This window comes from Amblyomma americanum, chromosome 1 (assembly GCF_052857255.1).
Source record: "Amblyomma americanum isolate KBUSLIRL-KWMA chromosome 1, ASM5285725v1, whole genome shotgun sequence".
Classification (NCBI taxonomy): domain Eukaryota; kingdom Metazoa; phylum Arthropoda; class Arachnida; order Ixodida; family Ixodidae; genus Amblyomma; species Amblyomma americanum.
In genome coordinates, this window is record NC_135497.1 from 272,213,539 (window position 1) to 272,225,175 (window position 11,637).

Below are 11,637 nucleotides of genomic sequence, written 5' to 3' on the forward strand. Positions count from 1 at the left end.
CAAAGCGTAAAACTGTCAGCACACGGGGCTCCTGGCTGCTGTCAAGGGCACTGAGGCCCTCATTAAAAAAAAAAAAAACTCCCTCTGGGCTACTCTTGAGGGTTGCATCGACACGTAAAGGTTTATAAACCATAAACGCTTAAAGGGGCCCTCAAAAACTCCTTCCGAGGAGAGCACATCAACTCGCTCGATCACTGCAATGAGATGTCATGAACACCCGAGCCAAATAATACACTTCTACACGCAGCACTGAACCCACAATAACGCGGAAAGTTGGCGAGCTTTTCCCGGCGAATTTTTCGTGCTCGCACCCTCCTCCGTCCTCCGCATCTGCGTAGACAAGTTGAGAGATGGCTATTGGTTAGATTCTTTTAGACGTCAGGCAGCAACCGTGGCCGCGGCCAATAAGCCGCTTAGCTCCTGCGGGTCGGGAAGCTCCGCTCCCAGAGGGAGGTCGGCGAAGGAGCGCCTACCTTCCAGCGTGCAAAAAGTGACGAGAGGAGAGGGAAAGGCGCGAAGACACTGAAATTCAAACTTAGGCTATTGCTTAGGCTATCAGCTTTTACAAAGCGCATTAAAAAATTGTTCCTGGAAAATATTCGTGAAGAAGCGTGCTTAAACATCCGAGGCATACCGCAACTTTATTAGAGCCCCTTTAACTAGACATGTGCCCTTGCGGTAGCAAACAGTCGCCTGTTTTCCAATTAAGTAGCTATCAAATTTCGGCCATAAAGAATACGGACTTTTTACTTGCCCGTTCCTGCCATCATTTGCACCGTCCTTTGTCGCTTATTTGCGTACGAAGCCCCGAACACCGAAATTCTCCTCAGCGATGGCTTCTTCTAAGCGATGGCTTTGACACGGTAGATTTAAAGTTGCAGACATAATTCAGGGAATAAGAAGCCACGTGGACCAAGAATTCAGAAAATAGCACTACGTGTTCGCAGAATAAAATAATGCGATAATGTTGGCTGCTGACAGCAACAGTATATTTAATTAGGTATAATTTAATTATTGGCTGCAATTTGTTACTTAAATTACAAACTCTACAGGCGCTCGAAATTTCACGTAGTAGTTGTAGCGCTTCAGAATACTCTTCAAACAGCATACTTTTCGGAGCGAAAGTGTTTACCACACTCTACGAAAAGCGTGTGAAATTCGAAATATCGACGCCGAAAGCACAGTTTTGAATTCTAAGGCTCCGGCAAGTGCTGTCGTACCTGACGCTGACAAGGCTCGAATGAGTTTGCGCCACAGTAGTCGTACAGTGCCTACAATCTTAATCTTATTCGCATTTGTGTTTTCGCGCCCTTAATGCTCTGTATTTTTTAACTAGTAAAATAGCTTCATTTGGAGGCGTTCTTTCTTTAGAACTTAATGACTCACACTTTCCTCTTCTCAAGAAACTTTTCTTCGTCTGAACATATTTATTGCATGAGTACAAAGTAAAAAAACTCTCCCGCTTGCTTTATGACACTATTGACTATTGCCGTTCCCGCCTCATCTCCCAGATTAATTCTACCCTTTCATAGCCCATATATAGTGTAATAGAGTTTGGTGGGTGTCTTGCCTAGTGTGAGCCAATATTTTGGAAAAAAAAACATGCATAGCCCGACCGAAAGCGTGATCACACTGGCGAGTCGCGGAGGTCACGCGACAGATTTAAACCGATTCCTTACGTTCCCTCCCCGATTTCCTAGTGCTTAGGACACCGTAACTAATTGGCCGAAATTAGTCTCATGGCGTCTGAGACTCGCTACTGCGAATGTGTCCTAAGGCTATTAGACATCACGTCGCTTAAAACGCAGCATCACGTCGCTTAAAACGCAACCCTAGAGAATTCTGGCAGTTTATCAAGAAGAATAGAAAAGACGAAGTGTCAATTCCTGTGCTCGAACACAATGGGTCTCTTGTGCATGATAGTCTAGATAAGGCAGAATGTTTTAGCTCGTTCTTCGGTTCTGTTTTTTCTGCGCGCGCAACTAATACTGATTTAATATTTCACTACGGGCTTTTCGGAGGGGAAACAATGAATGACATCGTATTCGACAGGACGGGTATTCAACTACAACTTGAACGTTTAAGTACCACTAGTGCCAGCGGTCCCGATGGCTTGCCGAACTATCTGCTTTCCGCTTGTGAAGGCCCGTTGTCTAAATACCTTTATGTGCTCTTTGCCAAATCCTTGACATGCGGAATGTTGCCTATAGACTGGAAAATTGCCAATGTTGTTCCTATTCCGAAGTCAGGACCTCGAAAATCTGTGTTTAATTATCGACCGGTGTCCTTGACTAGCGTACCTTGCAAGATCCTTGAGCATGTACTTTTTAGCAATATCATGGCTCACTTAAATTTGTTTTCCTTGTTGATCTCTCAGCAACACGCATTTCGAAGTGGTTTTTCTTGTATTACTCAGCTTACAGAATTAACGCACGACCTAGCATCCACTCTTTACAAAGGGGGCTGTGTAAATAGCATCTTTTTAAATTTCAGGAAGGCTTTTGACCTAGTGCCCCATTTTTTACTACTTGAAAAATTATCGTGGTACAACATAAATAAAACGGTTGTTGAATGGATAAAAGAATACTTAAATTGTAGGACACAACGCGTAGTCGTTGGAGGTAGGCTGTCGCATGGTGTAGATGTGGCATCGGGGGTGCCTCAAGGTTCAGTTTTGGGTCCGCTATTGTTTTTGTTATACATGAATGACATTACCGTTGGCATATCATCTTTCATCCGATTGTTTGCGGACGACTGCGTTCTGTATCGCGTTATGAAAGGTCCCGATGATTATAATGAACTACAGAAGGATTTAGAGAAGGTTGCAGAGTGGTGTGATAAATGGGGCATGAGTATAAATCTTGATAAAACTGTGCAGATGTGCTTCACGAGACAAAGGTCACCAAATGTATATACATATAGCATTAACGGGACAAATCTTTCATCCGTGTGCGAATATAAATACCTTGGGGTGTACTTGACCCCTCAACTATGCTGGCACCGTCAAGTTAACTATATAATTGCTAAGGCGTATAGAGTTCTTGCTATGCTACGTAGAAATGCGAAGTGCTTTCCTTTAGAAACAAGGAACCTGCTTTACAAGACTAACATAAGACCAATACTGGAATATGCTTGTACTATCTGGGACCCGTGGACTGCGACAGACATAAAGAAACTAGAAAGAGTACAAAGCTTAGCAGCCCGTTTCGTGGTTCAAAACTATACTCGGTATTTTAGCGCATCCCAAGCAAAGGAAACATTAGGCTGGAATACACTTCAAAATCTTAGAAAAACATTCAGATTAAAGTTTTTGCACAATATATATCCTTCTAAAACCGGCCTCAATCGTGATAGCTACATAAGGCCACCGGAGTACACTTCTGGCAGGCGCGATCACCCACTTAAGATTAAAGAATATAGATGCAGAACGGAGCTTTTTAGGATGTCATTTTTTCCTAAGACGGTCAGTGAGTGGAACAGGTTGCCCGGCGATGTTGTATCGCTATCTTCAAATGATGCCTTTGCTTCAGCAGTATGACTTGCAATTTTTTTTGTACTTTGTGCTTGCGTCACCAGAACCGCTTTGTTTCACTTCGCACATGTACGGTTATGCTCTGCTTCTTTGTTCCTTCTTTTTGTTGCGACGGCGATTTGCCCTGATCTGTATCTTTCATGTATTCTATATAAACTGCTGTTTGTCAATGATATATGTACTTCTCTCCCCCCCCCCACCCCACTGTAATGCCAAACTGGCACTGTGGGTACTGTGATAAATAAATAAATAAATAAATAAATAAATAAATAAATAAATAAATAAATAAATAAATACAAGCCAGCGGTCGAAATTAAAAATGGATTTCTTAACAGTACAATATCTCCTGAAAAGCGCCGCTCCAGCACGTAAAAATGTCAGGTATTTCCAGTTCATGCGGTCTTTCCTCTACGAATAGAATCAAGTGCAAAACGTGGGTGGGAACGGATGAAGGGAGAAAGGTCGGAAGAAAGGAAAGAAAAGAAGGTAGAAAGAGAAGAAGGAAGGAAGAAGGGAAGCAAGAGAGGAAGGAAGGGAGAAAGGAAGAAAGGGTGGAAGGACGAGAGAAGGCAGGGGAGGGAATGAAGGAAGGAAGAGAAGAAGGAAGGCAAATCTATAATTTAAGCTTCAAACAGTAACACCCCAACGCATTCGCATCATGCATGCCCATGCGTCTTTTCTTTACTAGCGGTGGCCAACTTCTTAACTTCTTTTTTTATTATTGCAAGTAAAACCAACGGACAGCTGAGCCCTCCTAAGTCAAACACAAACACCTAACCCCCTTGGAAGCATAGCTGTCAGTTTTTCTACCACTCATCTATGGGACAGAAATTTGGGCGGCTAACGAAATGGCTGACATTACATTAAGGACACCGCAGCAAGCAATGGAATTGAAGATGGTAGGTAAATGTATAGTAAAAGATCCGAGTAGGATAAGGAACAAATGCGAGTTAATGATATCCTATCAGAAATTAAGAAGAGGAAATGGGCGTGAAAGGGCATGCTACACGCAAAAAAAAAAAAGAAGGAAAGATAACCGATGGCCTCTTAGGGTAGCTGAGTGGATTATAAGAGGGGGAAAGCAAAGCAGGGGGCAGTGGAGGCACAGGCGCGTAGATGTAACTGGCAAGTTTGCTGGGATAGCGCGGCCGCAGCTGCCGCAGCACATAGTTAAATTGGGGATAAATGGGAGAGGCCTCTGACCTGCAGTGTACACAACTCGTCTGCAGCTGCTGATGGTGGTGATGGTGGTGGTGATAACGATGATGATTATCATCTCTTTATATCTTCCTCAGCCCAAACTTTGTAAGAGACGCGTAGCGTCCCTTTCTCCGCACTTGAGCGATGTCCGCAGTTCGGTCGCATGTAACATGTCGACGTTTTCGTTAAGTATGTTTGTGAATACGAATTGAGGCGTTCTGCGCTAACACTTAATATATTCTGCTCCGTTCCTATTCTAAATCCCACGATGTCTGTATATAAATAAGTCTAGGAGGAGATTTTCAGCACGGCACAGGACGTTAAGCGCTCATTTAAATGCAAGATGTCTTTAATATGCATTCAATATGGAATGCACTCACTAAAACTCTGCAAATGAACCCATTTTTGTGCCTCTTCACTATCGATGTCAGTCTGATAATGGCTCATTTCGCAGCATGTTCTCCAAGCTCTTCAAAATTTATCTACTATTGCCGCGCAGCATTGTAACGCTTGTTTATTGATGCTCAAAGCCGCTGCCACGCGGCTTTGACACTTTATTTGTGACGAGAGATGCGACCAGATTTACATGCAATGATTGTAGCCGCAGGTAAGCGCTCCTGTGGTGTTCAAGATTGATTTAGGCGCTTTCCTTGCTTGATCTCGAAAGTTCTCGGTTGGCCTTAAATTGAGCGCGACCGAGCATGGCGGACAATCTGTTCTTCAACTACAGGCCAAGAAAGCTCGCGCTATCGCAGCCGTATCGCAGTTGTTGAAATATCTGCCAGCGCAAGTCAGCTCAATAACAGCTCGTTTCAGTGCTACGTCTCTCCACCCGTCTGTTGTTTACGGTGTTGTCACCATCACGTGTCAATATTCTCGCCTGTCCCCAACCGTTGTTATTGAACATCAGAAGCCTAAGAGCAGCTTCCCTATAGAACAAATATTGCGGAAAAAAAAGAACTAATTTCCCAGTCTTTCCATGCATGCTGGAATAGATATATCTAGCCCAATTTTCATTGTTCGAATTGTAGAGTGAATTTTAAATATCAGGCAATACGCCTTGGATGTTAAGAAATTACTTTTTAAAGCATTTCTTAATTGTGTACCTTAAATGAATATGTGCTGTTTTTTCTCTTGTTTTTTCTTTTTTGATGTTTTCGTGTATAATGTTATATGCAATGTCTCTTTGGTGTTATGATCTGTTTTTCTTTGGTTAAACCTGCCCACTGCTCAGTGGCAGAGTGTAAAGGGGGCGGACGCTTCGTCAGGCAACTTTTGATTGCCTTTTTGTTCGCCTCCTCGGCAACCAAGTGTTGTTGAAATAAATCTGAATCTCAATCTGAATTAAACTTCCCCAGAGTTTTGACGGCGGGTGTAGATTTCCTTCCCACAGATAATTTCAACTGCAGCCTAGCCCCTATGCTAGATGGGTTTGCCAGGTATATAGCACTCGTTTAACTGCAAGGACTTTGAAACCTTTTATACTAATTTTAGGTCACTGTGTGTCAAGCAGCAGGAACAAAACCTGCTTTAGTTGCTGCGTAGTGGATGAAACAGCACCAAAATATAAAAAAGACAAAACACGCATAAAAAGCGCTGGCTCAAAACTAAACTTAACCTCAGAACTAGAGAACCAATACCCAAAAAAAGGGCGCGTAATTTCCATGGCCAGGAACGCTCGGGCGCAGATGAAAACTTGCACGAACGAATAAAGAAAACAAAGAGAAATGAGAAATGTTTCAGCTCTCCCATTTTACCGAAATGAGCCACCGGCTCATCAAGCAAAGTGGCGGGAGGCTGGCTAACGCATAATTAACTGTCCTTTTTTTGCCGAAGCACCCACGCTAACCTAACGTGTGAGCTGTTAGGTGCGCAGAAAGAAAAAGAAAGAATACCACCAAAACGGGAGAGCACCACCACCCAATTTCAGTGGCACCCAAGCGCACAGCACGATAAAGAAGAGGCTATGGGCCATCTCGGCATTGAAACCAACGAGAATCCGACACCTTACAGCCGCGGGCTTCTCCCGTGACACTCTTTCATCCGCCACTTAAGGACTTTAGGAGATCAGCCAAGCTATTAGCATTTATATTATCATTTTCTTTTATGCAGTCGTGCAGTTTTTATGCCTTGAGGCAATAAACACCGCTAAAAGAGGAAGGAAGCCACTTTTAAGGAATCGCTGCAGCTTTGCGTTTACAAAGATAGGAGCTCCGCCGATATAGATTTTTCGTAACTTGAAAAAAAAAAAAAAACCAGTCACGAAAGACAAGGGACAAGAGAAGGAGTGTTCACGCCACAACTACTGGACTATCAACTATCAACTGGACTATCAAGGCATCAGTTGATATTCCAGTCGTTGTGGCGTGAACACTCCTTCTCTTGTCCCTTGTCTTTTGTGACTGGTTTTTTCAAGTTACTATCAACCAACCAGTTAATACTCCAGTCGTGGCGTGAACACTCCTTCTCTTGTCCCTTGTCTTTTGTGACTGGTTTTTTCAAGTTACTATGAACCAACCAGTTGATAGTCCAGTCGTGGCGTGAACACTCCTTCTCTTCTCCCTTGTCTTTTGTGACTGGTTTTTTCAAGTTACTATGAACCAACCAGTTGATAGTCCAGTCGTGGCGTGAACACTCCTTCTCTTGTCCCTTGTCTTTTGTGACTGGTTTTTTCAAGTTACTATGAACCAACCAGTTGATAGTCCAGTCGTGGCGTGAACACTCCTTCTCTTGTCCCTTGTCTTTTGTGACTGGTTTTTTCAAGTTACTATGAACCAACCAGTTGATAGTCCAGTCGTGGCGTGAACACTCCTTCTCTTGTCCCTTGTCTTTTGTGACTGGTTTTTTCAAGTTACTATGAACCAACCAGTTGATAGTCCAGTCGTGGCGTGAACACTCCTTCTCTTGTCCCTTGTCTTTTGTGACTGGTTTTTTCAAGTTACTATGAACCAACCAGTTGATAGTCCAGTCGTGGCGTGAACACTCCTTCTCTTCTCCCTTGTCTTTTGTGACTGGTTTTTTCAAGTTACTATGAACCAACCAGTTGATAGTCCAGTCGTGGCGTGAACACTCCTTCTCTTGTCCCTTGTCTTTTGTGACTGGTTTTTTCAAGTTACTATGAACCAACCAGTTGATAGTCCAGTCGTGGCGTGAACACTCCTTCTCTTGTCCCTTGTCTTTTGTGACTGGTTTTTTCAAGTTACTATGAACCAACCAGTTGATAGTCCAGTCGTGGCGTGAACACTCCTTCTCTTGTCCCTTGTCTTTTGTGACTGGTTTTTTCAAGTTACTATGAACCAACCAGTTGATAGTCCAGTCGTGGCGTGAACACTCCTTCTCTTGTCCCTTGTCTTTTGTGACTGGTTTTTTCAAGTTACTATGAACCAACCAGTTGATAGTCCAGTCGTGGCGTGAACACTCCTTCTCTTGTCCCTTGTCTTTTGTGACTGGTTTTTTCAAGTTACTATGAACTAACCAGTTGATAGTCCAGTCGTGGCGTGAACACTCCTTCTCTTGTCCCTTGTCTTTTGTGACTGGTTTTTTCAAGTTACTATGAACCAACCAGTTGATAGTCCAGTCGTGGCGTGAACACTCCTTCTCTTCTCCCTTGTCTTTTGTGACTGGTTTTTTCAAGTTACTATGAACCAACCAGTTGATAGTCCAGTCGTGGCGTGAACACTCCTTCTCTTGTCCCTTGTGACTGGTTTTTTCAAGTTACTATGAACCAACCAGTTGATAGTCCAGTCGTGGCGTGAACACTCCTTCTCTTGTCCCTTGTCTTTTGTGACTGGTTTTTTCAAGTTACTATGAACCAACCAGTTGATAGTCCAGTCGTGGCGTGAACACTCCTTCTCTTGTCCCTTGTCTTTTGTGACTGGTTTTTTCAAGTTACTATGAACCAACCAGTTGATAGTCCAGTCGTGGCGTGAACACTCCTTCTCTTGTCCCTTGTCTTTTGTGACTGGTTTTTTCAAGTTACTATGAACCAACCAGTTAATACTCCAGTCGTGGCGTGAACACTCCTTCTCTTGTCCCTTGTCTTTTGTGACTGGTTTTTTCAAGTTACTATGAACCAACCAGTTGATAGTCCAGTCGTGGCGTGAACACTCCTTCTCTTGTCCCTTGTCTTTTGTGACTGGTTTTTTCAAGTTACTATGAACCAACCAGTTGATAGTCCAGTCGTGGCGTGAACACTCCTTCTCTTCTCCCTTGTCTTTTGTGACTGGTTTTTTCAAGTTACTATGAACCAACCAGTTGATAGTCCAGTCGTGGCGTGAACACTCCTTCTCTTGTCCCTTGTCTTTTGTGACTGGTTTTTTCAAGTTACTATGAACCAACCAGTTGATAGTCCAGTCGTGGCGTGAACACTCCTTCTCTTGTCCCTTGTCTTTTGTGACTGGTTTTTTCAAGTTACTATGAACCAACCAGTTGATAGTCCAGTCGTGGCGTGAACACTCCTTCTCTTGTCCCTTGTCTTTTGTGACTGGTTTTTTCAAGTTACTATGAACCAACCAGTTGATAGTCCAGTCGTGGCGTGAACACTCCTTCTCTTCTCCCTTGTCTTTCGTGACTCGTTTTTGCAAGTTACTATGAACCAACTGGCCCGCATTTCAACTCTTCTGCATAGATTTTTCCACGTGTGAAATGAACAGAAGTTCAGCAATACATTTTAGCCTCCCGCTGTGCTCCCCGAATAGCTTGAAAGCATCAGTCATTGACGGTGTAAGCCGCACTTTCCTAATAATCATGTCAGAATCAAAAAGTCTGCAAAAGTATCGCTACGAGACTATTCGTGTTACACAGATAAGCGATCCAACCCGTATAGAGGAATGTCTTCAGCGCGAAGGCATCCCTGTAAGTTACAATCTGAGTACCGCTCAGGCAGAGCGCTTTAACCACAATGGCAAATGAAATCGATCTAATAAAGAGTCGTCCACCGATGAAAGGTGCTTCTGCAAGAATCCCTACACCGCGTTTTGCCAGATCGTTCGTACTATACCATCTAGCATAAACGGAAGTTCACGCTTATGACCATTGGCGGTGATAAAGCAGTTGCGAATTCCCACTTTCAGGAAGCTACAGCTGTGTAATCACACGAACATGAGCTACATGTGCTGTTTTTTTCCAGTTTCCGTAAGAGTCCTTATGCACCACTTAGTTACAAGTATGGTAAATCCATATAATTTTCATTATAGCTGCAGTCCTTGTGCTCCCAAAGCGGAATATGTGTGATAAATATGTAGCATAATGTCAGTTCAACACAGTAACAAACCATGACAGTGCCCTAAGCTCGCCGTCTGGAGCATCCGTGAGGCATTCGTCGATCCTCAGAATGTCCAACGATATGCACATCGAGAGCGCGCTTAGGGAATACATTGTGTGTGTGTTATCGCCAAAACAAAAACTGACACCCGTGTGCTGTGCGATGTCAGTGCACGTTAAAGATCCCCAGGTGGTCGAAATTATTCCGGAGCCCTCCACTACGGCACCTCTTCCTTCCGTTCTTCTTTCACTCCCTCCTTTATCCCTTCCAGTTCGACGCGGTTCAGGCGTTCAACGATATATATGAGACAAATACTGCGCCATTTCCTTTCCCCAAAAACCAATTATTATTATTATTATTATTACACCCGCCGCGGTGGCTCAGTGATTAGGGCGCTCGGCTACTAATCCGGAGTTGCCGGGTTCTACCCCACCGCCGGGGGGCTGCGTTTCGATGGAGGCGAAACGCTGAGGCGTCCGTGTGCTGTGTGATGTCAGCGCACGTTAAAGATTCCCAGGTGGTCGAAATTATTCCGGAGCCCTCCACTAAGGCACCTCTTCCTTCCTTTCTTCTTTCACTCCCTCCTTTATCCCTTCCCGTTCGACGCGGTTCAGGCGTTCAACGATATATATGAGACAGATACTGCGCCATTTCCTTTCCCCAAAAACCAATTATTATTATTATTATTATTACACCCGCCGCGGTGGCTCAGTGATTAGGGCGCTCGGCTACTAATCCGGAGTTGCCGGGTTCTACCCCACCGCCGGGGGGCTGCGTTTCGATGGAGGCGAAACGCTAAGGCGTCCGTGTGCTGTGTGATGTCAGCGCACGTTAAAGATCCCCAGGTGGTCGAAATTATTCCGGAGCCCTCCACTACGGCACCTCTTTCTTCTTTCACTCCCTCCTTTATCCCTTCCCTTACGGCGCGGTTCAGGCGTCCGCCGTTATCTGAGACATATACTGCGCCATTTCCTTTTCCCAAACCGTTGGCACCATGCGCTCGAATACTGCGTTGTACTTCGTGTTCGGATTCAAGCTTGGTGCACAAACTCATTTTGCGACTTAGCGCTGCTTTAACTTTCCCTTTCAAATGCAAAGACAATGGTGACGAGTCTAAATAAATAAATAAAGGGCACTGAACTTCTACACGAGGCCTTTTTATGCAATAAGTGGTCAATATCCGAAAACATGGCTTACAACTACGAAGTGTAACGGACCGTCTACAAATTAGCAGGGAATCCGTAATTCAAAACTGGCGCCTGCAGCAGCGTGCGACCCTTTTTCATACTATCGACAGATGGCGCCACAATACTTGCGACAGTATGGGACCGTTGTGAGGGCGACGATTTTCTGCCCGTGTAGTGGTTGGCGCAACGGGCCACATGGTATCTATAGTGGTTCCACATGAGATTTAACTTACAAGAACTTCATTCCTTGTACCAAGCGTAACTAAAAGAACCATCATTCACTAGCTGCCAAAACGAATAGTGCGTTTGAGTCGCATAAAATGCAGAAAATGATTGGGCACGCGCTTCCTTCTGGCAGTCGGCGGGGACCGAAAAGTGCGTGGCGTGTTACCAACTCTAGTGAGCGCCAGGTCTTGCTGCCCTCAGTACTGAAATTAATACTAAATAATCATAGG